Source organism: Rattus norvegicus, chromosome 7 (assembly GCF_036323735.1).
Source record: "Rattus norvegicus strain BN/NHsdMcwi chromosome 7, GRCr8, whole genome shotgun sequence".
Taxonomy (NCBI): domain Eukaryota; kingdom Metazoa; phylum Chordata; class Mammalia; order Rodentia; family Muridae; genus Rattus; species Rattus norvegicus.
In genome coordinates this window covers 25,994,728-26,020,918 of record NC_086025.1, presented here as the reverse complement: position 1 = coordinate 26,020,918, position 26,191 = coordinate 25,994,728, and the positions used below count along the sequence as shown (strand labels likewise).

The 26,191-nt window shown below is 43.5% G+C and overlaps 1 protein-coding gene and 2 long non-coding RNA genes across 8 annotated transcripts in view; 1 reads left to right on the top strand and 2 right to left on the bottom strand.

Annotated features, from left to right (window-relative positions):
• Positions 1-269: 269 nt before the first annotated feature.
• Positions 270-1,082, bottom strand: LOC134479656 (uncharacterized). The gene is made up of 2 exons (XR_010053208.1): positions 524-1,082; positions 270-430 (listed from the first exon to the last, which is right to left on the bottom strand). It is a non-coding gene; the product is annotated as an uncharacterized LOC134479656 (long non-coding RNA).
• Positions 1,083-8,147: 7,065 nt separating this feature from the next.
• On the bottom strand, positions 8,148-16,255 carry LOC134479856 (uncharacterized). Of its 2 annotated transcripts, XR_010053660.1 has the most exons (3): positions 16,043-16,233; positions 13,110-13,298; positions 8,148-8,913 (listed from the first exon to the last, which is right to left on the bottom strand). It is a non-coding gene; the product is annotated as an uncharacterized LOC134479856 (long non-coding RNA). The 2 variants fall into 2 exon arrangements; XR_010053659.1 differs by having other exon boundaries at positions 13,110-16,255.
• Positions 16,256-26,191, top strand: part of Scyl2 (SCY1 like pseudokinase 2) — a 52,930-nt gene continuing 42,994 nt past the window's right edge. For 2 of the 5 annotated variants that reach the window (XM_006241242.5, XM_006241241.5), the window contains exon 1: positions 16,256-16,519. The gene's annotated coding sequence lies outside the window, so the exon portion shown is untranslated. Of the gene's footprint in view, positions 16,520-16,561; positions 19,127-26,191 lie in introns of those variants that run through there. The other 3 variants (XM_017594827.3, NM_001191780.1, XM_063263439.1) reach the window with 3 other exon arrangements.

Genomic DNA, 26,191 nt, shown 5'->3' with positions numbered 1-26,191 from the left:
ATCAATACCTAACATTTGGATCTTCTTCACAAAGAAGATTCTTAATTTTCATACTAACCAGATCCTATAAGGTAACTTGTGTCTACATCAAAACAGGGATTCTCAAATACTTAATATGATTTTTTTTTCTTGTCATGAATTCAGCATAGGAAAAAAAAAAACACATTTGTTTTGGGCCAAACCGTCGAGGAAGATTACAGATGGGAGGGGTGGGTGGTGGAAGGCCCGGGAATATAGAGAGTAGGAAGTATTTTTATTCTTAAACTAGATTTTCTGCCTTTGTCTATGTACTTTATTTGAACTTAGGTTGATGAAGTATTAGAGAAATGCTTGTCTGGAAAAAACGAGTTTACTCATATTCTGACGATGCCATCCATGTGCCTGGGGAACTTTACATCATCATCACATGGTCTATTTTTAAATGGTGGCTCTGAAAGACATGGAAACATTTTCTTAAATTGAGTCAATGCTCCTTTTCCAATAGATAGCGACATTAGCTTGAGGCTAAAGTTCCTCTGCTCACATGGTTACAGAGCCAAGTCCTTAGTCACCAGGGCCCAAGCGTGTATACAGGCAGTGCCATCACCCCGGAATCCATTGTTGAGGCAGAAATGTCTGCTTGCATCCGGACAAACCACAACGGGCCAACATGGTTCCGCGTGGAAAGGTTTAATGAGAGAGAGGGAGGGATGGAGGGAGGGAGGGGGAGAGAGAGAGAGAGGGAGAGAGAGAGAGAGAGAAAGAGTAGAAGAGGAGAGGAGTAAAGGCCGGCCATGAGCACGCGGAGGGAAGAGGGAGGGGAGTAGGGAGGGAAGGGACAAAGGGGCAAGAGCAAGAGAGTGAGGAGGGGACAAGCAGCCCCTTTTACAGTGAGTCAAGCATATCCGGCTGTTGCCAGGTAACTGTGGGGGTGGAGCTTAGACAGAATACTAGTATCTGTGGGGTGGAGCTGAGAATACTAACACCCAGAAAAATGAAATACCTTTCATTTTTATTTTATACTTCCTTTCCCCCTTTCTTTTAAAAGTTTTGTTGCTGGGCATAAGACGTGGAGCCTCATGTGTGCTAAGCAGCTGCGGCTATTTCACTGGCTGGTGCATCCCTCCCTCCACCCTCCCCACTTGCCCCCCCCCAAATACCTTTCTATAGTTCCTTCTTAGCCTCTCCGTTGTCCACTTTAATTCAGCTATAAAAACCAGATGATTGTTTTGTGCTAGCTGCTGCTCTGGGCTACGAATAAGCAGGTTAGCAAAATTACAGCCGCAAAGGACAGACAGACAATGAGAAATACACCCATGAACACGTAATTTTCGGTGCTGATTTATTTTCCAAAGGAAAACATACAGCAGGACAGAGGTAGGGTGGTTTGAATAGGAATGGTCTCCATAGACTCATGTGTTTAAATACTTGGTCTATAGGGAGTGGCACTTTTAGGAGGTGTGGCCTTGTTGGAGGGAATGCATCACTGTGGGGGTGGGCTTTAAGGTTTCCTGGGCTTAAGCTCCTCCCAGTGTAGAAGAATATGACCCCTTCTGCTCCAGGCAGATCAAGACGGCAGATCAAGTCGTAGGACTCTCAGTTCCTCCATCACTACTGTGTCTGCCTGCTTGCTTCCCACCATGATGATAATGGACAGAATCTCTGAAACTGTAAGCCATGTGCAATGAAATGTTTTCTTCTGTAAGAGCTGCCTTGGTTATGTTGTCTCTTCACAGCAACGAAACCTACCTAAGATAGGAGGTGAGAGTAAAGAAAGCAGCTATTTTGGCCAGTAAAGGAAATGTCCATCTTTCTGAAAGGTAACACTGGAGCAGAGGTCCAAACAACTGTAAAGAAGTGGGTCTTCAGAAATGAACCCACAAACCTATGGTCACTTGATTTTTGATAAAGGAGCCAAAACCATCCATTGGAAAAAAAGATAGCATTTTCAGCAAATGGTGCTGGTTCAACTGGAGGGCAACATGTAGAAGAATGCAGATCGATCCATGCTTATCACTCTGTACAAAGCTTAAGTCCAAGTGGATCAAGGACCTCCACATCAAACCAGACACACTCAAACTAATAGAAGAAAAACTAGGGAAGCATCTGGAACACATGGGCACTGGAAAAAATTTCCTGAACAAAACACCAATGGCTTATGCTTTAAGATCAATAATCGACAAATGGGATCTCATAAAACTGCAAAGCTTCTGTAAGGCAAAGGACACTGTTATTAGGACAAAACGACAACCAACAGATTGGGAAAAGATCTTTACCAATCCTACAACTGATAGAGGCCTTATATCCAAAATATACAAAGAACTCAAGAAGTTAGACCGCAGGGAGACAAATAACCCTATTAAAAATGGGGTTCAGAGCTAAACAAAGAATTCACAACTGAGGAATGCCGAATGGCTGAGAAACACCTAAAGAAATGTTCAACATCTTTAGTCATAAGGGAAATGCAAATCAAAACAACCCTGAGATTTCACCTCACACCAGTCAGAATGGCTAAGATCAAAAACTCAGGTGACAGCAAATGCTGGTGAGGATGTAGAGAAAGAGGAACACTCCTCCATTGTTGGTGGGATTGCAAACTGGTACAACCATTCTGGAAATCAGTCTGGAGGTTCCTCAGAAAATTGGACATTGAACTACCTGAGGACCCAGCTATACCTCTCTTGGGCATATACCCAAAAGATGCCCCAACATATAACAAAGACACGTGCTCCACTATGTTCATAGCAGCCTTATTTATAATAGCCAGAATCTGGAAAGAACTCAGATGCCCTTCAACAGAAGAATGGATACAGAAAATGTGGTACATCTACACAATGGAATATTACTCAGCTATCAAAAACAATGACTTTATGAAATTCGTAGGCAAATGGTTGGAACTGGAAAATATCATCCTAAGTGAGGTAACCCAATCATAGAAAAACACACATGGTATGCACTCATTGGTAAGTGGCTATTAGCCCAAATGCTTGAATTACCCTAGATGCTTAGAACAAATGAAACTCAAGATGGATGATCAAAATGTGAATGCTTCACTCCTTCTTTAAAAGGGGAATAAGAATACCTGTGGCAGGGAATAGAGAGGCAAAGATTAAAACAGACACAGAAGGAACACCCATTCAGAGCCTGCCCCACATGTGGCCCACACATATACAGCCATCCAATTAGACAAGATGGATGAAGCAAAGAAGTGCAGACCGACAGGAGCCGGATGTAGATCTCTCCTGAGAGACACACCCAGAATACAGCAAATACATAGGCGAATGCCAGCAGCAAACCACTGAAATGAGAACGGGACCCCCGTTGAAGGAATCAGAGAAAGGACTGGAAGAGCTTGAAGGGGTTCGAGACCCCATATGTACAACAATGCCAAGCAACCAGAGCTTCCAGGGACTAAGCCACTACCTAAAGACTATACATGGACTGACCGTGGACTCTGACCTCATAGGTAGCAATGAATATCCTAGTAAGAGCACCAGTGGAAGGGGAAGCCCTTAGTCCTGCCAAGACTGAACCCCCAGTGAACGGGATTGTTGGGGGGAGGGCGGTAATGGGGGGAAGATGGGGAGGGGAACACCCATATAGAGGGGGAGGGGGAGGGATTAGGGGGATGTTGGCCTGGAAACCCGGAAGGCGAATAACAATCGAAATGTAAATAAGAAATACTCAAGTTAATAAAGATTTTAAAAAAAAGAAGTAGGTCTTGGGTATGTTTGGAAGAAAATGGTTCTGGACAGCAGACAACATGAATAAAACATCCTGTAACAGAAGCATGCTAGGCCTCTATATATAAAGACTCCCAATTCAGGCTCCCGAAGCACCTCCTTGTCTAATCTCTAGGAACCCTGCTTCCTGGATCCAACACTCCAACTTCCTCTAGCTCATGTCAAGTTCCCTTTCTCTCATTGTGGCGTACTACAAAATGTGAGCCCATATGTCTCTTGACGATGTTGCCACTTGCGATATGGAGGAACAGTAGAAAAAAAGAACAAAACCAGAAGTATCTGTCATATATCTGAAGAGGAACGTATTGCTTAAGCGCTACCTAAAATGTGTGATCGCTGTTATCCAGCTCTTTACAATCTACCCTCTACACAAATGCAGAACTTTCTTTATAAGTGACAGCCAGATCAGGCACCGCGTCTCTCAGACTCGCCCATGATTCTAATGTGAGGGCATCATTGGGTACCCACTGGGCCCCTTATCTCATTTATACAACTCCCGGCTACCCCTCCCCCACCATCCAGAAATCCTTGCACTAACTGTTCTCTTTCCCTTTTCTATGGCATTTATTACTTCTCATCACGCTGTTGGCCTTGATGTTGTGTCTTTTTATCATCTGCCTTCCTTCTTTTGGGTAGAAATTCCCCGAGGGCTTGGATGTTTACATTTTGTTCACGGACGCATTATATTCGAAGCCAGTAGAACAATGCCTAGTCATGCATCAGAAACGGATCGACTACATCAATCCATCAAAGTACCAAGGTTGCTTTAAGTGGGTTTCCGTCTCTGGACCGGGTATGAGGAGACATTGCTCCTTAAAGCTTTTGCGCATTATGGGTACTTAGTAAATTAAGTAAACGACTTGTCTTTTTGCTTAACACAAATAGAAGTTAATGTGCCCAGATAAGATATCGTGATGCACTGGCAAGCTCAGAGTGGCATTACAGCGGAAGCCGGAGCAGTTCAGCCCGTGCTTTTAATAGTGATTTGGTTTGCAAGACAGCGTCGGCAGGAGTTTTGAGGACCGCCGTTCCGGTACCACACTATAAAAGGAAAGAATAATATTTAGCAACTGGTTTGGAAAAATCTGGTGAAAGATTATAACGCCGCTATTCCAAAGCTTTTGACCTGCGCTTGCAACGTTTAAGAGTAGGGTTCTGATGTAATAGTCATAAAATTAAGCAGCTGCCACAATTCTCTTCTCCAGTGATGGAAGAGCAATCTAGGTATGGTGGTAGTCAGTGGCATTCAACCTGTGGGTCATGACCCCTGGGGTTGTCCAGTGGCTTTTTCAGAGGGGTTACAGAAAGCACCATATATTTACATTACAATTCACAATGTAGCAAAATTGTAGTTACGAAGTAGTAATGAAAATAACTTTATGGTCGGGGGTCACCACAAGATAAGGAACTGTATGAAGGGGTCGTAGCACTTAGGAAGGTTGAGAACCACTGCTCTGGGATATTTTACTAAATGAATGATGGAGTGAATGAAAGAAAATGGCTTTTCTCCTCACCAAATAACCATTGTATGCCTGCATGCCCACTGTGTTTTATTACTTATTTCTTGTATTTAATGCTTTCTCTTCTATCCTATCGGTGGTTCTCCATTTCTTTTTTTTTTTTTCCCCCTGGAGCTGGGGACCGAACCCAGGGCCTTGTGCTTGCTAGGCAAGTGCTCTACCACTGAGCTAAATCCCCAACCTCGGTTCTCCATTTCTTTCCAGGACATGGGTGCAATTCTGTTGCTATCTGAGAGGAGGAGACATGTTCACTCCCCTCTGTTTGTCATGCTTGGAACTGGGGGTGTTTTATATTTTTGGACTTTTTCAGATTTGGGTATATTGACACAGATTTCGAGCATCTTGACAGTCTCTAAACTTTAAGTTTTAGAACATTTCAGATTTTTAGGTCACAGATACTCTCACCCTGTATCAAACTTTCCTCCAACCCCTACCTACTGCTTAGCCTAATACATACTGTTTCCTCCTTGCCTATCTATCCCAGTAACATTCGATCTCAGGATCCAGCCATGCCCTGGTCTTCTGTAACTCAAAGACTCTGTCAGAAGTCTTGAATCCCATTCTCTACATCTGTTGGCCTTCCAGCCTGGAGATTCCCTCCTCTGGTTGAGATTGGTTGGTATTTATCATTCTCTTAAAAGTAGTGTCTTAGGGTTTTACTGCTGTGAACAGACACCATGACCAAGGCAACTCTCTCTTTTTTTTTTTTTCAGAGCTGGGGACTGAACCCAGGGCCTTGTGCTCGCTAGGCAAGTGATCTACCGCTGAGCTAAATCCCCAACCGCCCCCCAAGGCAACTCTTATAAGGACAACATTTCATTGGGGCTGGCTTATAGGTTCAGAGGTTCAGTCCATTATCAAGGCAAGGAGCATGGCAGCATCCAGACAGGCATGGTGCAGGAGGAGCTGAGAGTTCTACATCTTGTTCAGAAGGCAGCCAGAAGACTGCTTCCAGGCAGGTAGGACAAGGGTCTTAAAGCCCAAGCCCACAGTGGTACACCTACTCCAACAAGGCCACACCTGCAAATAGTGCCACTCCCTGGGCCAAGCATATAAAAACCATCACACATAGCTTCCTTTAAAAACTGGGCAGCATATAGTTATTTTACGATATCTGTATTATTCTTCAACTTCTGCGCATTCCCACAGTCTTAACCATATTTACTTGGGATGTATGTGTGCATGCATAGTGGGTAAGAAGGGAAAACGAACAGTCGAGCCGAGAACAAAGTACGTTACCTACTGGTTTCTCTGCTCCTCTTGCCCTTCCCCCATCTCAGCCTTCTAGGTATTTATTCGTTCTCTGACTAAAATATTTTCTCAAATACATTTTTCTGAAATATATTAATATATTAAATATATATATCATAGTGTATAACATAATATTTTATATTATTTAAAGGTACTCAATTATACACAATTAAATATATATATACTGTTATATATTTAATACATAATATTTATATTATATTTAATACATATTTGACTATATATAAATATATACATATATATTTGTTATTATATAAATATATATTTATATATTCCTGTACTGAAGATTCTACCTGGGGGTGGGTGCCTCATGCATGCTCTGCCTGCACTCTTACCTCTAATCTATATTCCCAACCCTAGATGAGTTTATTTCTTTGAGTATCTATCCCTCCCTCCTTCCTTCTCTTACAGGTGAAAATGGTGTGTCTTGTAGGATCTGTGGGACTTATCATCTTCTAGACCTTAGGATCAGTAGCTGAAGATAGTATGGTGTGGTAGTTTGAACTGGCCTCCATAGTCCCATAGGGAGTGGTACTATTGGAAGCCGTGGCCCTGATGGAGGAGTGTGTCACTGTGGAGTTGGGCTTTGAGGTCTTACATATGCTCAAGTCATGCCCAGTAGGATAGTCTCCTTCTGCCGCCTTCGGATCAAGAACTCTCAGTTCAGTCTCCAGCACTTTGTTGGTCTGTGTGTTTCCAAGCTCACAGCCATGGTGACAATGGACTGAACCTCTGAACCTATAAGTCAGCCCCAATTAAATGCAGAATGGTAGACACTACATGGACCCACAAGTTCTCAGCCACCATGCCCTTCCCAGATAAGCTTACTGCCTCCTGGCTTTGGAGGCTTAGTCACCATTTGGTTCTCACAGAGAAAGCATTGCGTTTGCACTTTGCTGGAACAGCAACCAAAGCCAAGGTTCTCATATCTCCCAGCTACTGGTTTACTAGAAACGGCAAACATCTTGGAATTGGGAGCATAGTGGAAAGTATTCAGTTTACAGGACTCCCTGGGACTCTTGTCCACAGGCTGACTTTCATGGTGGCTTCATCAAACTGCACTGTTTTTTTCTTTCATGTCTATCTCCTTTACTAGACTGTGGACTGTAACCATTTGGTCTTTTCTATGTCTGCCCCAGTTCCTGAATAATGAATGACATGATGGCTCATTCATTTATGGTTAATACCTAGGCCTTAAGCTAGGGTTGTTCCTTAACTAGTTCATATCTCAGTGAATTCATTTATACTATTCTCTGTCTGCCATGTTGCTGGTTACTTCTCCTCAGTTTTACACCTCTGTCTTCCTCCATTTCTTGGTGGTGGAACCCCTCCTTCTTCACACCTGACTCCTTCCCAGAATTTCTCTCTCTCTCTCTCTCTCTCTCTCTCTCTCTCTCTCTCTCTGCTGAATATTTCACCTTCTCTTCTCTCCTGCCTTGCTAAAGGTCATTCAGCTTTTTATTGACACGTGATGTTCTTACACTGTGCACAAGAGATTATCCATACAGTAGATTTTGAAGAGAGGGAATAAATAATCTGGTATAGACTGTGATGTTCAAATGTTTTAGCATCATAAAGCAAAAATGATGAGTTGGGTTGGCGTGGGAGAAACTGGAAGCACATAATGGAACACCAATTTCTAATGGTCTCATCTTTTATTACCAGTGTTGGCTCTGTTAGAGAAAATGGAAATTCAGATGGCCTTCTTTTTGCTTTCTTTCCTCTAACCTTCTCCTCCTCCTTTTTGTTCTTCTTCTTGTTCTTCCTCCTTCTCTTCCCTTTGTTGAAAAAGTCTTGTCATGTAGATCAGCCTGGCCTCAAACTCACAGAGATCTGCCTGGTTTTTCCTCCTGAGTGCTAGGATTAAAGCACACCTATCTGAAAATTCAGTTAAATCATAAACTAGAGATGGGACTATGGGCTTATACTATAGATGTGTTCTCATGTCTTTTTTTTTTTTTTTAAGATTTATTTAATGTATGTGAGTACACCGTCGCTGTCTTCATTCACACCAGAAGAGGGCATCAGCCCCCATCACAGACGGTTGTGAGCCACCATGTGGTTGCTGGGATTTGAACTCAGGACCTCTGGAAGAGCAGTCAGTGCTCTTAACCGCTGAGTCATCTCTCCAGCCCCGTGTTCTCATATCTTAAGGTACCAAGAACAAATAAATGGGAGAGCTTTTAGTTATAAATTATTTGACAGTGTATAATTTTGACTCTTTACTTGGGTTTGAATCATCTCCCTCTTGTCTCAGTGTTAGAAATGACAACATCTCCCTCTTCACTTAGCTGGGAAGTTTGCATTTTCACTGGAGGCTTTTCAAAGGATTTTCAAAGATCAGAAGTGGATCCATTGAAGAAGATGTGACAATGTTTGTTGTTTCCAGCTGTCCCTCTTAGCTGAGAAAGAAAAAAAATTCATCTGTCAAGATTAACAAGTAAAAACACATGTTCAACCAATATAATAGTTATTCCATTTCTAAACCATAGTTAATGAGAATACTTAATTAATTTAAATTGATTGATAAATGCAAATAAAGGAAATGCTCCAAGCCATGTTTTCGCATTGTAGAAAATATATTGTAGAAAATATATTGCAGTTTAGGGCCAAACTGAAATCTCATAAGGCAGCAATGTAAACATGTTATTCACACAGATATTTACATTACAGTTCATAACAGTAACAAAATTTTAGTTATGAAGTAACAACAGAAATAATTTTATGGCTGAGGGTCAGCACAACATGAGGAACTACATTAAAGGGTCCCAGAATGAGGAAGGCTGATCTAAAGCTACCATGGAGGATGTATGACACGAACTTTTTAAAATGTATTTATTCTATCATGGAGAGCACTTTTAAATATTTATACCAAGAGAAACTTTATGTCTTCTGAGGAACTGATATGCTTTCTCATTTTAAAAACCAACCAAGCCAAGGATATCTAGAGACTCAGAGCAGAAATTTACTCTATTCTGCTGACTGTATTATCCTTTGAGTGTGTTAACCTTAGAATTACCATATGCATTGACCCTTTATTTCAAAGCCTAATCTGTCTTCTATTGTTGACAATTTAAGAAAGTTATTCGTTATATATATTGTGATAGACTGCCTTAAAGCCCACCCCCAGTGACACACTTCCTCCAACAAGGCCACACCCACTCCACCAAGGACACGCCTCCTGATAGCACCACTGTCTGTGAGTCTATGGGGGCCATTTTCATTCAAACCACCACAGGCAGTCAGGTGGGATGCAGTCATATTTCATTAATGGTTACAACCTTTACTGCATTTCTTTCATCAAGTCATCACAGAATCAAGTACATACAGGGTGCCCAAGGAAAGTATGTAGAGAAGAAAGAACTAGAAGAGACTCTAGGGAAGACTAATATTTAGAGCAGAGATACTTAAATGATTTGCATTCCCAGCCCTTCTTCACCAGAGAAGTTTTACATAACCATGGACATACAAGGATGTAAAATGTGATATATAAGTCAAATAATCTTAAGAAGGTCACTTCAGAACACATGTCAGATCAGAGTAAATAAATCTGAGTCCTCATTTTTTTAAAGATTTATTTATTACATATCAATATATTGTAGTTGTCTTCAGATACACCAGAAGAAGGCATCAGATCTCATTACAGAGGGTTGTGAGCGACCATGTGGTTGCTGGGATTTGAACTCAGGACCTCTGGAAGAGCAGTCAGTGCTCTTAACTGCTGAGCCATCTCTCCAGCCCCTGAGTCATCATTATTACAGAGCTATGGCTTCCCAAAGATTTCTGTTCTTCTCTTTCTTCCTTCCTTCCTTTCTTTCTTTCTTTCTTTCTTTCTTTCTTTCTTTCTTTCCTTCTTTCTTTCTTTCTTTCTTTCTTTCTTTCACCACGATTCTTTCCTTATTTCCTTTCTCTTTTATTTTTGGTTCTTTTTTTTGGAGCTGAGGACCAAACCCAGGGCCTTGCGCTTCCTAGGTAAGCGCTCTACCACTGAGCTAAATCCCCAACCCCGCCTTTCTCTTTTTTTAAATAAGGATTTCTGTCCTTCCTTCTTCCCTCTTCCCTTCCCTATCTCTCCTTTTTCTCCTTCCTTCCTTCCTTCCTTCCTTCCTTCCTTCCTTCCTTCCTTCCTTCGAGACAGGTTCTCACTATGTAACACACACACACACTACACACACACTACACCCACACACTACACACACACTACACCCACATACTATATACACACACTACACACACACACACACACACACACACACACACACACACACATACACACACAGGACAGAGACACAGCATGCTTGTTGTCTTAGTCAGTGTCCTATCCTTGTAGAAAGTCACCAAAGAGTCAGCAGCTCCTTCGAGACAGGTTCTCACTATGTAACACACACACACACTACACCCACACACTCTTTACACACATTACACACTATACACACACACTACACACTATACACACACTACACACACATATATTACACACACACACTACACACACACACTACACACACATATATTACACACACACACTATACACACACACTACACACACACACTACACATTATACATGCACACACTACACACACACACTACACACACACACTATATACACACACTACACACTATACACACACACTACACACACACTACACACTATACACACACACACTACACGCACACACACACACACTATACACACACTACACACTATACAGGCACACACTACACATTATACACGCACACATTACACACACACACACAGGGCAGAGACACAGCACACTTGTTGTCTTAGTCAGTGTCCTATCCTTGTAGAAAGTTGCCATGACCACAGCAGCTCTTACAGAGGAAAGTATTTAACTGGGCTGGCCTACAGGTTCAGAGATTTAGTCTGCTATCAGCATGGCAGGAAGCATGGTGTCAGGCAGGCAGACATGGCACTGGGGAAGGAACCGAATTCTACATCTGAATCAGAAGGCAGCAGAAAGAGTGAGCCACTGGATCCGGCTTGGGCTTCTGAAACCTCAAAGCCCACCACCAGTGACGTACTTCCTCCCACAAGGCCACACTTTTTTTTTTTAAATCTTTATTAACTTGAGTATTTCTTATTTACATTTCGAGTGTTATTCCCCTTCCCGGTTTCCGGACCAACATCCCCCTAACCCCTCCCCATCTCCTTCTATATGGGTGTTCCCCTCCCCATCCTCCCCCCATTACCACCCTCCCCCCAACAATCATGTTCACTGGGGGTTCAGTCTTGGCAGGACCAAGGACTTCCCCTTCCACTGGTGCTCTTACTAGGCTATTCATTGCTACCTATGAGGTTGGAGCCCAGGGTCAGTCCATGTATAGTCTTTGGGTAGTGGCTTAGTCCTGGAAGCTCTGTTTGGTTGGCATTGTTGTTCATATGGGGTCTCGAGCCCCTTCAAGCTCTTCCAGTCCTTTCTCTGATTCCTTCAACGGGGGTCCCGTTCTCAGTTCAGTGGTTTGCTGCTGGCATTCTGGGTGTGTCTCTCAGGAGAGATCTACATCCGGTTCCTGTCGGCCTGCACTTCTTTGCTTCATCCATCTTATCTAGTTTGGTGGCTGTATATGTATGGGTCACATGTGGGGCAGGCTTTGAATGGGTGTTCCTTCTGCCTCTGTTCTAAACTTTAAGGCCACACTTCTAATCTCTCTCAGGTTGCACGATTCCCCGATGACCAAGCATTTATTTAAAGCTCCACACTTGCATATATCAATAAAAATAAAACTAGATCTTTTCAAAAGTCTGCTGGGAGAGAATAAAAACCTCTAAATTATCAAAGTATCTTTCTTCTGGGGGGAAAAAAAGCTATGGCATGGTTGTGTTGCAGGAAAGCTGGCTGCTTCTGGAGGAAATGAAAAACACTGAGTGACCAGGAAGATCTTATCCACTAGGACAACAAAACAAAACAACAAACACCAAAACCTAATAAGAAAAAAATTAACAAGCTAAGCAGAAGACTTTTATACCACGATCCTACAATCTGCACACAAATACATATAAACAGTAAGATCTAGAAGGATAAACTTCCAGTTAGTAATCTTGGGGACACAAAAGTATACTGTATATGGGAGAGAACAATTACATTTCTTTTTACTTTCTTTTTTGAGACGGGGTTTCATGATACATCCCCGAGTACCCTGCGATTCTCTATATTGTCCAAATTAGCCTCAAACTCACACAGATCCATTTCTGTCCCCAGTGCTGGGATTAAAGGCATGTGCTACCATGCTTGGTCACATTTTGGTATTTTTATAATGTTCATATATAATTTTTCTTTGAGATATAATATGTAATATATAATGCATATCATAAGTCCTCTTCAACAATAACAGCAGCAACACCCTTGCCATGATGGGGCCACTGAAATAACATAACCTAATGTCTCTGCTGTTGGTTGGCACCAACAACTGAATATTAGGACTCTTTTGCTAAAGATAGCTCATGCTTTGGTTGTAAGATTTAAAATAAAATCAAATTGGAACTGAAATGGTAGCTTTCTCTTTGTTGGGTAGCTTTTGTGGTGCTGGAGGTTGCTATTTAAGATTTTAAGGGAGAAAAAGCATCAATATTCTTACCTGAGTGTGAATGCTGACCGCTACACAGCAGAATCTCCGAGCAAGATGTCTCCAGTGGTACAATAGCGGCACGACTGTCATGTGGAATACCAACTGCTTTCTGGTTGAATTGAGACTCACTTCACAGGAGGGAATTCATGCCTTGTACTGTGAGCTTGGTCAAAAACCTATATCTGAGGAGTTATAGCTCTTGGGGCAATAGTAATAATGTTATTGTGCTATCTGGGCATGACGTGACTTTCGAATTAGCTTCTAAATGTTTACGCCTATAGACTAACGCTGCTCTTAGTCTGGGGCACAGAAGCCTCGTGTTTTAGTGGTCAGTGGTTACTGCAGAGACTCATCTGGTGAGGGTGCTGAGAATAAGTGACTCTTGAGTTTCCAGCCCCCAACGAGATAGGTATATTATCTCTGTTCCCCAAAGCTTAGGATAATCATAGAAGAGGGGAAAGAAAGGATGGAAAGAGGACAGGAGAATGTTACCTTCCAGACATGATGAGGTTGCTTTGTTTATGGACCTAGCTGTCGCTATCTGTTGTTTTTAACAGAATCTCAAGCATTCAATTTTACCAATAAGAGACTTGGGAGCCAGATGCTGGGATGACGTCTGCTAGCTTAGAGAGGCAGAGAAAGCACCCAGCTGAACGTCCACAGCCGACATGCCAAAAGAGGATGCGATCTTTTGCCAAGCTGTCTCAAAAACCCTTCAAACGGAATGTCCCGCCCTTCTACTTCCTGTATGTGTCTCTATCCATCCTCCTGACCTTCTCTTACTCTCTGTTTTCTTCTTACGTTCTCTCCCTGTCAACTGGTTTCTTGCTCTGCCTCTTGACCTATGGTTGACTTAATTTAATCCTGTTTACAATGAACAGAGAGGTATGAGCTGGGGCTGAGTCATACCACAACTAGAAACAGGTTTTTTTCAGTACCACAATCTCGGGGGTTCGAGGTGTGATCAGATATCCTGCAACAGCTATCCTCACAAGATCTGCAAAGGGTTAGGCTTCTTAACATGGAAGAAGCTCAGATCTGCCAAAATGTTTTTTGTTTTTTCGTTAAAGATTTATTGTATGTATGTGAGTACACTGTGGCTGTCTTCAGACACACCAGCAGAGGGCATCAGATCCCATTACAGATGGTTGTGAGCCACCATGTGGTTGCTGGGAATTGAACTCAGGACCTCTGGAAGAGCAGTCAGTGCTCTTAACTGCTGAGCCATCTCTCCAGTCCTTCAAAAGGTTTAATTCAATGTTTCTTAGTGCATTGGCAACATTGTACAATCACTGCTAACATCTGATCCTAGACCATTTTAACATTCCAAAAAAGAGACCTGTGTTTATAGTAGAGATAAACTAGCTCTCCCTACCCCAGTAAAATTTGAAATTAAGGCATAGAAGGAAGAAAAAGAAGTTGAAAGATAGAGAACATTAATATTTCTAGATGTTTTGTGTGCAGAATACAAGAATCTAAGCCTTTCCTTTCTTGACAGGAAGAACTAGAAGTGGCATTACTAACACATACGTTATAAGATACTCTTGGCAAAATGACAGAAATAAATGTCCATCTCTCTGGGGCTGGAAAGAGAAGGCTCAGCTAGTGAAATGCTTATCTTTTTTTTTTTTTTTCCAGAGCTGAGGACCGAACCCAGGGCCTTGCGCTTGCTAGGCAAGCACTCTACCACTGAGCTAAACCCCCAACCCCTGTGAAATGCTTATCTTCTAAGCATGAGGACCTGCCTTAGTCAGGGTTTCTATTCCTGCACTAACATCATGACCAAGAAGCAAGTTGGGGAGGAAAGGGTTTATTCAGCTTACACTTCCACATTGCTGTTCATCACCAAAGGAAGTCAGGACTGGAACTCAAGCAGGCCAGGAAGCAGGAGCTGGTGCAGAGGCCATGGAGGGGTGCTGCTTACTGGCTTGCTTCCTCTGGCTTGCTCAGCTTGCTTTTTTATAGAACCCAAGACCACCAGCCCAGGGACAGCACCACCCACAATGGGCTGGGCCTTTGACCACTAGTTAAGAAAATGCCTTATAGCTGGGTTTTATGAAGGTATTTCCACAACCGAGGCTCCTTTTCTGTGATAACGCCAGCTTGTGTCAAGTTGACACACAAAACTAGCCAGTACAGGACCTAAGTTGGATCTCCTGAACGCACATTAAAAAAGCCAGGCTTGGTGGTGGATGCTCCTAATTTCAGAGCTGAAGAGATGGAGAAAGGCAAAGCACCAGGTTTTTGGAGACCTTATCTCAAAAAAACAAGAGGTTCAGCTCCCGAGGAACAACACCTAAGGCTAACCTCTGGCCTTGGCTTTTTCTGGCATGTGTACATACAGTTGCACCCACACAAACATGTAAACACACCAGGGCAGCGTACGCGCGCCCCTCCCCCCATAATTCTTCTCCCATCCCTCCTCCAATTCTTCTTGTAATAGTCTATCCTATTACCCATCTTAAGACACTTTAACTTGAACAGAGCAGAGACAGGGGAGGCAGGGTTAGGGTTATTAGGGTGGTGGGACTATGGACGGGCTACTTGAATGGATAGCAGGGAGACAGAGGCTGTGCCCAGTGACGTCTATATTTTCGGAACAATTTACTTCTTTCATTAAGCATGTAAGATAAATAGTGTTTGTTGCTCTAATTGTGGAACTGCGGCACTGGGGTTATCCGAGCATGTTTTAGAAACGCAGACTATCCGATCCTACTTCAGCAGCAGAACGTGCACTTTAACACGGCCCCGCGTGAGAAGCTCGGCTTTTCTAGGTTCTAAGGTCACTTTATGAAAAGTAAGAGAAGGCTGAGTACACTCAGTCACTAGACCTGCAAGGGCAGGTGGCTCAGGAAACAGAAAAGGGGGCGGGGCCTTACAACCAGAGCTTCAGAGGCTATCTAGTCGCTTTTGTCAGTTATCTCCAATATACATTTGGTTACCTGTCCTCATTATCTTTGAGAATCCTCTTCTACGGCTCCAGAAACTCGGCCTTCCCAGCCGAGTAAGCCGGGAAAGCTCCTCTTGCTGGTGAAGACTGCAGATCAAAGTCACAGGCACCGCTGTCAGCAGACGCCCGGGCTCCTCCCCAGCCCCCGGAGCCCCGCCCCATTCTGCCTCAGGGGGCGGAGGGAAGTCAAGCCCCACCCTTCCGAACCGCCCGGAAGTGACGTCATGCAGGAGCGGGCAGGTCTTTCGGTGCTCTTCCCCCTACCGTGCTCTTCCTCCCTAGTCCCTTCCCTCCCTTCCCCCTTTACTCCTCGGTCTCGGGGTTCTGCGGCCTCGGGGGTGGCGGAGGAGATGGAGTAAGCGTTCGGTGGCGGCCAGGCGCGCGGCCCGAGCAGTCACAGCCCGGAGGCATTGAGGGAGCGGGCGGGGGACGGGCCCTAGCACCGCCCCTCCAGGTAGCCGGCTGAGAGGTGAGTGACCTGTCGCGGGCACCGGGCGACCTGGGTCAGCGGCCAGCTAATGGGCTACGGGCCTCCCCGGGCCTCGCGGCTGGCGACTGTTGCCTAGGGACGGGCCGGGTTGGACGGGCCGGCGGTGGGTGGCCCGGGAAGCCGGACCCAGGTAGTGACAAGCGGTAGGGAGCGGATCTGAGAGGCCAGTGACTCCAGGCGAGGCCTTTAGGCGACGGGAGACTCGGTGCCTGTGTCGTTCTGCTGCTGGGGAGAGTCCCCAGAGCCGGCGCAGGAGCTCGGGTTTCCGCCGTGGAGATCTCGGTATCCTTTTGGGAAATTGGATACTGCTCCGGGACTGCTGAGACAGCCCCCCTCGTTTCTGAAACTCGGTTCCGGTAGCTGGGGGTCACCAGCTAAGGCCCTGCACTCCGGACGCCCTTTTCTGTCGGTAGTTGTCTTTCTGGCCTGGACGGTTATTGTGTGTGAGGTGGGTGGGGCAGATAAGGTTTGAGAGAATGAAGTCCCCGTCGGGGGCTCCTGTCCGCTTGTTTGTTTAAGCTACAGAGGAAGGTTTAGACAGAGAAAGCTTGCAGAAACTTCTGGGGATTCACCTGGACGCATTACCTGTGATCATTAATTAAGGACACCAGTGTTTCCCTCTCCTAACTGGATTGATGAGACTCCAGACCAACGACTTAAAGTGATTTGATTGTAAATTATCAACTAGAGTTTTTTGCACATCAAAACCAGGGATTGTTTGTGTGGTGACACTTTTTAAAAAAAAAACTGTATTTAAGTTTTCTGAGCCGGGCGCCTTAGTTCAGAAAAAAGCAATTTAACAAAAATGCTGTAAGTCAGTCAGCCATTATAAAACTCCAGCGTGTCTGGTGTTTGCTCGAAAGATTTCCTTTTCGACTTTGAAGGCTTTCCCCCTCCTTAATAAAGGTTGGAGGAGAAGGGGATCGTGGTTATGTAGAGGAAAGGAACCTAATTGAAGATATGGACCTTTATTCTGTTCAGATAGATCTTACGCACATGTGAAGATTATTCACTTTGTCTGTAAGAGACGATTGCATATGTAATACAGGTGGGTTGTAATTCCATACAGTAGGACACTGCTCTACGAATTCATTCTATATGTGGGAATTATATCATGTTGATATAATTGAAATTTGTGATTTATCCTCTCAAGAAAAAAAAATAGGGCCGTCATACTATGTTTTGATCCTGTTCTGTAGGAGTTGAAATTTGTTGTTCCTATTATGCCTTGTTAGCCATCTCTTAGGAGGTCCTATTGATTTTCTTGAATCTTCTTTCTCTTCATCTTCAGCATTACCTTCTTGTTCCAGCCACACTGGTCTCTTGCATCTAGGGTGCTTAATTCCCGTAGTTTCTATGCTAGAGTTGACATTTTCAAAATAGAGATCTGATCACGATTGCCTCTTCTCAGTTGTGTTGGAGTAACTGAAATTCTTTCTTTGTTGTTGTTGATTTGTTTTGTTCTGCTTTGCTTCTGTGACACAAGGTTTCCCTGTGTAAGCCTTGGCTGTCCTGGAACTCCCTTTGTAGACCAGGCTGGCCTTGAACTCGCAAAGGCCTCTGCCTCCCTGCCAATGCCCAGCCTCACTCCTGCACAACTGTTTCCCCCCGTATGTTCGTCTAGCTTCATGTCTACAGTACCTTTGGCAGTCTTCTTCTTCCCTGTCACTGTGTCCACCGTCTGTTTTCCTGTTCCTCCTCCAGGCACATGGCTATTGGTTATACTTCCTGGAAGTGTCCACAAGAGCCCGGAAATGTTCTTTTTCCAAACTCCCGGTTAATGCCTGTTTATCATTCAGTCCACTTCAAATAGTCTTTGATCGGTATAGATCCCCCTTATTAAGTGTTCTCAGGACACCACTGCAGCTCCCATAGTCATGTTTCTCACCTCCTGATACCGTGTACCTGTTTGTTAACTGAGTGTATTCACTGAGAGCTTACTAAATGCACCAGAAATGGACTGTGTTCTAGATGTATCATCGTCTTTAATTCCTATAACAGTCAACTAGGAGGTATTGGTGACCCCCCACCCCTATCATAGATGAGGAGTTAGACGAGTGTGTGAGTTGGATTCTCTAATACAGAATCAGTATATATTAGACGAGGATTATTAGGTTGCCTTCCATCATAGGCTGAGGCGGTCCAGCATTGGCCATCTGCATGCTGGAGAGGCCAACCTGGTTACTGTGGAAGACTTTGGGTATTCGTGGAGGACTGCTTGTCTTCAGTCCACACTGGAAGGCGGAAGAAACTGGGTTCTGCTGTCAGCAAGGATGGCGTAGTGCTTGAATAGGTTTGGTCCCCATGGACTCGTATGTTTGAATGCTTGGCCCACAGGGAGTGACACTGCTGGGAGGCGTGGCCTTGTTAGAATAGCTGTGGCCTTGTTGGAGAAAGTATGTCACTGTGTGGGTGGGCTTTGAGGGCTCCTAATGCTCAAGCTCTGCCCAGTGCAGAAGGAGTCATTCTCCTTCTGGCTGCCTTTGGATCAAGATGTAGAACACTGAGCTCCTTCTGGATTACCATGTCTGCCTGGACACTGCCACGCTTCCTGCCATGATGATAATGGACTGAACCTTTGAAACTGTAAGCCAGCCCCATTTAAATGCTTGCCTTTACAAGAGTTACCTTGTCTCTTCATAGCAACAAAACACAAGTTAAGACAGATGGCAACTACAGTGGCAGCAACAAGGTAGATTCAGTAGCCTGCGAGGAAGGAAAGCAGGCAGGTGAAAAAGGCCCACTCTCTGTACATCAGGGCTGTCTCTAGAAGGGCTGCCAGCTCTACAGGACAGTCTTCATCTCCTCAGTTAACTCTCCCAAGAAGTACCCTTGTGGAGCCACCTCGAGGCCTGTCCCTTAGTTGGTCCAGACCCAGTCACATTGACAGGCAGTAGTGACCATCATACAGTAAGTATTAGTATTGGCATTGGCTGCAGTGGAGTTGGTATTGGATATTATATAGTAAGACACTCCAGTCTCGTACATGCTGTGCATCTGTCTCCCAGGGTTTGATCAAGATCCAGATTCTGATTCCTTAGAGGTCCATAGGTCCTTAGACAGTCGGTAGGTCTGTGGATTACCCAGGGTGTTTAGGTGTTTGCCAGTCTGAATCCTTTGTCTTGTAGAATTCTTAAGCACTTCATGAATTCGTTTTCACACATTGTGCTGTGCTCCGCTTACATTTCCCTTTCCTTCCCTACTCCCTCCCTCCCTCTCTCCCCTTCTTCCCCTCTCCCTTCCTTCCTTCATCTCTTCTTTACACTTTTTCCTTCTTTCACCCCTTTCCCTTTCCTTTCCTTTCCTTTTCAGTTTTTACATAATTTTTCTGAAAGTACATGATTTGGTGTGTGCACTCGTGTGGGTCTGTGTGCTATGGTGTACGCATTAGGTCAGAGGAGATGTGATTTGGTGCACACTCGTGTGGGTCTGTGTGCTATGGTGTATGCGTTAGGTCAGAGGAGACGTGATTTGGTGTGTGCACACTCGTGTGGGTCTGTGTGCTGTGGGGTGAGCGTTAGGTCAGAGGAGACGTGATTTGGTGTGTGCACTCGTGTGGGTCTGTGTGCTGTGGGGTGAGCATTAGGTCAGAGGAGACGTGATTTGGTGTGTGCACTCGTGTGGGTCTGTGTGCTGTGGGGTGAGCATTAGGTCAGAGGAGACGTGATTTGGTGTGCACACTCGTGTGGGTCTGTGTGCTGTGGGGTGAGCGTTAGGTCAGAGGAGACGTGATTTGGTGTGTGCACTCGTGTGGGTCTGTGTGCTGTGGGGTGAGCGTTAGGTCAGAGGAGACGTGATTTGGTGTGTGCACTCGTGTGGGTCTGTGTGCTGTGGGGTGAGCGTTAGGTCAGAGGAGACTGCCACAGTAGGTTGTCACTTCCACTGTGTAGGTCCAGGGATGGAACTCGGGCATCAAGTATGGCAGTGAGTGTCTTTACTGGTCTCGCCATCTCAGCAACCCTGGGTTTTTAGATAAGACTCTTATGGAGACCAGGCTGGCCCCAAACTTAATAACTGTTTAGCTGAGGCAGGCCCTGAAATCCTGATCTTTCTGCCACTGGGCATGATAGGTTTCTTTGTCTATCTTCTCTCTTTCCTGCTTCCTTCCGTTCTGGGATCTGCCCCTCTCTCTCCAGTTCTTTTATCTTCTGATACTGTGTAAATATAAGTATTTTAACTATCAAATGTATTTTAGATAACAGTTCATTGTAATACATTTAATAAAATACAATTTTCATTTTCTTGGGTGTTAAAAGGACTCTAGTTATTTGAAATTTAAGAGTTATTCTAGCATAAATGTAATTTTACATATTACATTGTTTGTTGTACCTAATGTTCATGATCAAGTAATTATCTGCTGCTTCAGCTCCTGCCATCAGTGTCAGATGTAACATGCTACCCACTTTGCCAGGTGCACGCATGATCTAGTATACAGCAGAGTCACCTGTTGGTCCCATTGAAAGCCAGGTGAATGCTGAACCGGATGACAGAGTCAGGCAGCCTTCATTACTTTCATTTGTATTCTCTGAGCTCTAAGGGGCAAAGATGGTTGAGTTTCAGATGTCTTCTGAGTGTATGAGGAGAAATGGCTTATATTTGAGCAGACATTTCTGTTATTTATAATTTTGTCCGTTAGAAAAAGTGGGGGTTGGGGATTTAGCTCAGTGGTAGAGCGCTTGCCTAGGAAGCGCAAGGCCCTGGGTTCGGTCCCCAGCTCCGAAAAAAAGAACCAAAAAAAAAAAAAAAAAAAAAGTGGCTCATTTCTCTCTTCATTAATCAAATAAAAATTGAAAGGCTATTTTTTTTTAAAAGATGCAACCAACCTGGGTTTTGCACATGTCAGATTTCTAGTGCTGGACACCTTTAATCTAGCACTGGAAGCAGAGCTCGGTGGGTCTCTGAGTTTGAGGCCAGCCTGGACTACATGGTGAGACCCGTTTCATGCAAACAACCCAAAACCAACCAACCAAGTGTAATTTAAAGTTTTAGGTTGCATCCCGCTGTCCTACTTTTGTGTTAGTGTCATGTTGTTTCAGGCATTCTGTCCTTGGCCACTTGTTGCAGTTATGATGTACTTTTCCTTGGGTGACCCTTCCCAAGTCATCAGTCTACAGTACTCACTCATGGTTTTACCTTCAGTGAAGAACCGTTTCAGAATTTTGGGTCTCTATATCAAAAACTCTGTATTTTCTTATACTGTCATTTATACAACTCAGATTATACATATCCAAAATTGAGTTCCTCTTCCCTTAAAAACAGCTGTTACTCAATGTCCTAGCTTGGTAAAGGGTTTCTTCTGAACTTCAGTTTTGACCTCGGAGATGAATGTGAGGAGTGGGATTCCTAGTTTTAACTCCTCCCTTTATGAAGTTTCCAAGTTCTCATCCCTCTGAGAACTTATCTTGACTGCCCTCCTTGCTCACTGCTATCTCCTTAATTCAGCACTTTGCAATGTGAAGTGTAACAAAATCACCTAACAGTTACTTTATAATTATAAAACACATTTCTGTGTAGCCGGTCATCTTTGTCTCTATTCTTGTTTTGTTGGCTTTCCACACTGTACAGACTGAAGTTCGCTGAGGTCTTTCCATGCTCTCAGCTCCCCCCAAGTGGATCTTGTACTCTGCTCAGTGAATGGATTCATCATCTACTTAATGCCAGGAACCTTCTGTGACTTCTAGCCTGGTTTGTTCAGTGCTCTGGGTAGTCTGGCTTTTCTGTTGTCTTTCCATATTTTCTTTTCTCCTGCTTTTGTCTGAGTGTTTACTCCTCTGTCCTTCCTGTTCTCTAGTCCTTTGCCAATGGCCTTAAAGACAAACATCTTTAACATTACTCTCTGGGTCTTGTAACACTGTATATCAAGTATAATAATGCTTTACCAGCTGTCTGAAGAATAAATCCTTTATAGTTTATTTTCCTTTATTTCCCTCCTGTCTTTTTCTTATAGAGGTATCAGGTTCATGGGAGGTTTTCAGTAATAACTAACTGGTAGTTCCCATGTCGCCTGCCTGTGTAATTAGTGTTGATTCTGTGTGGATGCTAGCTAGCTACCTCAGATTGGAACCTCAGTTCTGGAACTGGCTTTTGTGTTCACCATGACTGTTTTATCATTTTCAGTGCACATCATTAGCATCTTTCTGTATTATGGCACACAATGATCCTTTCTCTAACACTCTATCCCTTTTTTTGTTCCCACCGGAAAGCATTTTTGAGCTCATCTTTTTTATGCCTTGCTTTTTAGTTTTTTTTTTTAATGTATGTAACTATTTCGCTTGTATACATGTATATGTATCATGTGTGTGCCTGGTATCCATGGAGGAGAGAAGAAGGTGTTAGATCCCTGAAATTATAGATGGTTATGAGCTACCATGTGGGTGCTAAGAACCAAAATTGGGTTCTTTGCAAGAGCAGCAAGTACTCTGTTGTTTGAGGGAGGGTTTCTCTGTGTAGCCCAGTGTAGCTTTCCTGGAACTCATTGTGTAGACCAGGCTGGCCCACAGCCTGCCTCTGCCTCCCAAGTGCTGGGAGGAAAGGTTGTGTCACCCCTGCCCTGCTGTAATAAGTGCTCTTAACTCTTCAGTCATCTCTCCAGTCCTTTTGAGCTCACGTTAGTGTTTGTATACCTTGGCACATTCAAGTCTCTGATTTGTTGTTGGGATTTGGGCAGTCTGGGTCTGCCGCAGGACTGATCGCTTGAGAACAGAAACATCCCATTCACGTCTGTCTGCATCCTCCTGGATGACGAGGTGCAGAGTGTGTGTGCAGTGTGGAGCCAGTCTGGCAGAGGTAGAAGAGTGCATACGTTGGTTTTGAACAGGATTTTGTGTCCTTTTGCCTTATCAGAATCAGCAGCAGATGCTCACAGAGAGCAACTTGGCACAGCAAATAAGTGTTTTTTTTTTTTTTGGTTCTTTTTCTCGGAGCTGGGGACCGAACCCAGGGCCTTGCGCTTCCTAGGTAAGCGCTCTACCACTGAGCTAAATCCCCAGCCCCGCAAATAAGTGTTTTTATAAATGCCAATAGCAACATTTCTAGCTGCTTACAAAATGCAGCGTTACATTGAAAAGGGAAAGGGAATCCATTTCTACTTAATATAGTTCAAATCTTTAATAGCAGGAAGTAGGTTACATTTGCATTACTGTAACTAACAGAGCAAGTAGAACACAGGCAAGTGCTGTGTTAGTCCAGTGCTCTTCAAATACCAGTAAATGTGTACTAGTAAATGCATTTTGTGTGTTTTTAGATTGATGGCATCTGAAAATTGTAGGAGCTGAAATAGTTGTGAAGGTCTAATTTCTAGGTTGCCATATAGTGTGGTTGTTCATTATTTCATGCAAGTCCGGAGTTCATGTAAATCTTATCACAGAGATGTGTAGGACCTACACTTTCCATTTTTGTCTGGTACCAGGGCCTTGGACATGGGTGAGCTTACTACCACTGAGCTTCAGGCCAAGCCGTGAGTTAAACAGTTGATAGTGTGGCGGTTCTCTTTATTTGGTCTTTTACTGAAACAGAACCCTCCTCTGTGTGCCACATGCCTTTTTCATATTTTGCCTTTGGCTGTGTCTGTAATCCTCTTACTTTTTAACTTGAGATAGGGTCTCACTATGTTTCCCAGACTAGCCTTGAACTTGTGATCTCTCACTCAGCCCGTTAGGAGGCTGTGATTACTGGCTTGTGCCTCAAGGCCAGGCTTAAGAACTCTTGATGTCTCCAGCAAAATGGTGGATTTTTATTTTTTTCTTAATGATGTCAGTTTTTGCTGTATTTATTTCAAAACTGTCTTGTTGCATATATAAACACTCAACAATTGAGGATGAATTGATACCTTTGTCATTACAAAGTGTTTATTTGTTTTAAAGTCTGCTGTGCCTGTATTGGTATATTTTATAATGCCATTTTGTTAGACTTTCACATACCTTTGTGTTTTTAGTGTATTCTCCTATAAGCTGCTTATAGTTGGATCTTGCTTTTTAAGTAGTTGCCACCTCTTTATTGCAATTTAAATTTTATTTCTCCTGATGTCCATATTTCACTTGATTATTGAAAGTTTTTCTCCTAACCTATATAGTTTGAGGCAAACTATTACTTTTCTTTAAAGATTTATTTTATTTTATGTGTATGAGTGTGCCTGAATGTATGTATATGTGCCATAAGTATGTCTGGTGGCCACAGAGCTGGAAGCGGGCATAGCATTTCCTGGAAATAGAGTTAAGGATGTCTGTAAGCCATCAAGTGGGTGCTGGAAACTGAAGCCAGGTCCTTTGGAAGAGCAGCCACCATCTGAACCAACTCTCCAGCCCTGGAAGACTGCTTGAGCACTTTCCAGACCTCGTTCAGTTAGCTGTACACCCATAGTTTATGGTATGAAGTATGAGAAATGTGCTATTTCTGTTCTGTCTGTAATTTATCTGTTCTGTGGACACTTTTAGGACTTAATCCTGATTTTGAGTTACTTAGTATGATAGTTTTAGACATGTTTTCCTTTGTGTTTATTTTTTGGGGCTTACTAAATTTCTTGGAACTTTGTAGTTTGATGAGATTTGGAAAAGAAATGTGCATTATTTTTTGAGATAGTTTTTTCCATCTCTCAATTTAGGGATCTGTTTATATGTCAAGCATATTAGACCCATAATTTTGTCTGATTGGTTTGATTTGTCTGAGTCTGGCCCTGAACCCCTAATCGTCCTGCCTCAGCCTTTTGAATGCTAGGATTTCACCACACATGGATTGGTTTGTTCTATAACTAAGGCATGGATATTCCTTGGTTTCTGCTAACTACTATAGTTGTCAGTGAGCCCCTCTCCATGGAGGAGTCTTGTGTGGACTCTGAAGCTCTTGCTGTCACAGCTCCCCTATTGGGCCTTGCAGTACCCTGGTAGTTTGACACTGTAAGGAGTTCAGCATTCAGTCTCTGATTCCTTCCTAGTGTTGTAGGTGCTATGCCTTACCGTAGAACAGGAGAGAGAGCCCATCATGACTTCCTCAACCTAGCTAGGTTGTTGGTCAGACTTTTGTTCTTTTCCCTGTGGTTTGAAACCTTCCTCTTGGTAGAAAATTGGGACAGCATTCGTTGTATTTCTCATTGTAATCATAGACCCATGCTGCCTATTGGGTGCTGGAAGTTGTTTAAGAGGGCAAATTCACTCTCTGTTCTTTCTTCCATTACAGTCAAATGTTAGAGTAATATTAATACGCAGTATTGAATATTTAAGGGCTAGAAAGGAAACTGATTGAATTTGAAATAAATTTTTAAGAGGTTTTGAAGTCTATGCTGAGGATATGAACACTTTCAATGCTTAAATAAACAAAATCTAATATGGGGATCTAATGATAACTCTAGTTCTCTCTGAGTTTTTTTTTTTCCTTCTTCTTCTCTTTTGCTTCCTCCCTCCCCTCCCCTCCCGTCTCTTCTCTCCTTTTCTCTTTTGAGACAGGATCTCCATGTTGTCTTGCTTGTCCTGGAATTCTCTATATAGACCAGGCTGGCTTGAACTCACAGATCTGTCTGTCTCTGCCTCCTGGGTGCTGTGATTAAAGGTGTCACTGTCACTTGACTCTCCGATTTCTTCATCTGACTTTAGATTAGAAACTTCTACTTTGAAATGTCTCAGCCTGTGTAGTCTCTGAAAAATTTTCCTGTGACTATAT